This window comes from Suricata suricatta, chromosome 5 (assembly GCF_006229205.1).
Source record: "Suricata suricatta isolate VVHF042 chromosome 5, meerkat_22Aug2017_6uvM2_HiC, whole genome shotgun sequence".
In the NCBI taxonomy this organism is placed as follows: domain Eukaryota; kingdom Metazoa; phylum Chordata; class Mammalia; order Carnivora; family Herpestidae; genus Suricata; species Suricata suricatta.
In genome coordinates, this window is record NC_043704.1 from 1,916,564 (window position 1) to 1,919,733 (window position 3,170).

General features: G+C 50.3%; 1 protein-coding gene across 1 annotated transcript in view; it reads left to right on the top strand.

The window, feature by feature from the left end:
- The first annotated feature begins 295 nt into the window (after window positions 1-295).
- Window positions 296-3,170, top strand: part of PKNOX1 (PBX/knotted 1 homeobox 1) — a 44,142-nt gene continuing 41,267 nt past the window's right edge. The window contains exon 1 of the mRNA XM_029938837.1: window positions 296-389. The gene's annotated coding sequence lies outside the window, so the exon portion shown is untranslated. The remainder of the gene's footprint in view (window positions 390-3,170) is intronic.

Genomic DNA, 3,170 nt, shown 5'->3' on the forward strand with positions numbered 1-3,170 from the left:
TAGTGGGTGGGGGAGGAGGCTGGGTCCCTCACCGGGGACCCTGGATTAGCAGGTACTGTGGTGCGGATTCCAGCCAGAACAGTCTGGTCAGACTTTTGCGAAAAATAATTGTGTTAATGAGAGTTTGGGAAGTTCTCAGTATATCTTGTTTTATGTTGCCTGAGATGTTTTATCTTGGTTTGTATTTTTCTGCATTAAAAAATTGAGGAATTTAGCTTTGCATTTAAAATTTTTTTTTAACATTTATTCATTTTTGAGAGAGAGAGAGACGGAGTGCAAGTGGGTGAGAAGCAGAGAGAGAAGGAGACGCAGAATCTGAAACAAGGCTCCAGGCTCTGAGCTGTGAGCACAGACACGGACGCGGGGCTCGAACGGGAGCCGAGCGAGCGGTGAGCTCACGCCCTCAGCTGACTGAGCCTCCCAGGCGCCCCAGCTTTGGGTTCTTTTAAATTGTGTGTTTGTGGGCCCTTCCCCTCCCCTCCCCCAAGGATGTACTTTAGCGGAATTTGTTGCAGCAGAAGCGTGGTGCCACAGGTCCCTTCTGTGGCGCCAGGGGGCTGCTGGCACTCAGGCGGACACCTCCACTTCTGTGCTGTGGATGCTGCCCTGTGCTCTCAGGTCCCTGAAGCAGCTGGGACCCCCACGCCCGTTCGTGACAACCAAAATGTCTGCAGATACCGCTAATGCCCCGGCATTTAGTGACCAAAGTCACCTCAGGCTGAGAACCGATCTAAAGCGGCACTTCCCAATGTATTTTGTGGAACCTGAATTTAGTGGGGTGTGCGTCCATTTTTACATGCTGATCAGTAATTTTGTGTTTGAGTTTTAGTCAGTGTTGTCATGTAAGCCTCTGCCTGTATAACCCAGATGCTTCTCATTTAAAACACTTACCTAAGATCTCCACACAATTTTGTGATTCTGGCGGTTTTCTTTAAAGTTTATTTATTTTTGGGGCACATAGGTGGCTCAGTCGATTAAATGTCCAACTTTGGCTCAGGTCATGATCTCGCGGTTTGTGGGTTTGAGCCCTGTGTTGGGCTCTGTGCTGACAGCTCAGAGCCTGGGGCTGCTTCAGAGTCTGTGTCTCCCTCTCTCTGCCCTTCTCCCACTCATGCTCTGTCTCTGTCTCAAAAATAAGTATTTTAAAAAAGGTTTATTTATTTTGATAAGAGAAAGAGAGAGGCAGGGAAGGACAAAGAGAGAGGGAGATATAATTTAAAGAGATTTAAAACCAAGAGACGGATGGATGCTTAACCGACAGAGCCACCCAGACACCCTCAAGCCTATTTTTTTGTTTTGTTTTGTTTTTTTCCTGTATTGCTTTATGGCCATGGGTGGTGCTGCAGAGCCCTTGGAGCGTTTAGGTTTGATATTTCCTCTATGTGTTTTCCATCCTCCTGTGGCCAACCAAGCCCAGTGCTGGCCAGATGGCGGGGCACCCCAGGAGGAGGGGTGATGCCCCCGGGACCCTTCCTGCAGGGCTCCATCCTGCAGCATATGATGCCCTGAGAAGACAGATTGTCCGTGTGGAAGGTCCTGCCTTGAACAATTGGGGTTCTTTTTTTCATAAAACACTAACTCTTGAAAATAAAAATTTTTTTAACATTCATTTTTGAGAGACAGAGTGTGAGCGGGGAGGAGCAGAGAGAGAGGGCGACACGGAATCTGGAGCTGTCAGCACAGAGCCCGACACAAACCATGAGATCATGACCTGAGCCGATGCTGGCTGGATGATTAACTGACAGAGCCCCCCAGACGGCCCTCATTAGCTCTTGGTACCAAGTGCATCATGAAAGTTCTAGTGGGAGTTGTCAGTGACGCCAGTGACCGTCGTGGGGGGTGGGGGGGAGGGGGGAGAGCAGGGCCGTGGTGGGAGTTAAATTCTCCCACCAGCCTCCAAGGACATTCCAGCTCAGAGTTTACTAAACAGATTCTCCATTAAAACACCTTCATTATTAGAATCTCGCTGTGACTTTAATGGATATATGTGAATCTGTGGCTTGGAAATCTTTTTTTTTTTGTACAGAGTTTGTTTTAACAGGATTTACTATCTGATTTTATCTGAATATTAAACTTGAAGAGGTATCTCTCCAAATCTTATTTGAAAAATAAAGTAATCTCTTGACAGATACTTTCCTCAGAATGATTACTGATTGAATACCTCCTAGGGATGGGGGGATGTGAGCCAGCGTGGACGTCTGAACATGGACAGGTGGCCGAGCTGCGGCCACTGAAGACCCCCCCCCACAGAAAATGAAGAGGCCTCGAATCAGAGTGACACACAGTTTCCTGAAAGATCTTGATCTCCTCCTTTGAGAGTGGAATTTTGACAATTTTCTTGGATTCCTTGAGAGCTTTCTGAGCTTTATTAAATAAGCGGGTTTAGTTTGAGAAAGGATCCCAGTAAAATGTCTTTGGAAAACAGTAGTAACCGGAAAAACGAGTCGAAGAGGTCTAGTTGCGATGTCTCTGGCTTTGTGACTCCCTCCCAGAGGCCGCAGAGCTGAGCTCGCCTAGAATGGCTTGGAGCTCGCTCGTGCTCGCTCTCCCAGTGGAATTGATGGCTTGTTAGTTGCAGCAGCTTCTGGGGCAGCGGGTGCAGCTGTCCTGCCAGGAGAGTGGACCTTGTGAGACGTGTGGGAGCTGGGCGGGGGGCGGGGGGGGCTCCCCCTGCAGCAGGTGTGTTTGCAGATTAACCGTAAAATGCAGAAACCCTTGAAGTGCCCCAGGCCGAGCTAGCAGCTTTTCGACAGGTTACAAAGAGTACAGTCCGATGTTTGAAGTATCACGTGTCTTTGGACAGCTGTGCTCTGGGCCAGGGCTGCCAGGTGACAGGCCGGTGGCCGAGCCCCTCCGTGGGCCCTTCTTGCTCAGCCCCGGGGCCTGCGCTGTACATTTAGCGGGTCATACAAGAAGAAAGGAGACTATGTAACAGAGGCCGTGTGTGGCCTGAAGAGAGGTCGTGTGTGGCCCGAAAAGCCGTAACATGCCATCTGGCCCCTCGAGGAACACGTTTGTGACCCTGCTCAGCTCTCCGCGGGGACGTGGGAGTCGGTGTGTAAGCGGACCGGGCGGCCTGAGCTGCTGGGGCCTGTGCGGGACCAAAGGGAAGAGATGGGAGAGTCCCCTCGGTGGGTGGCGCCTGCCCTGTGACACCGTCTGTGTGAACC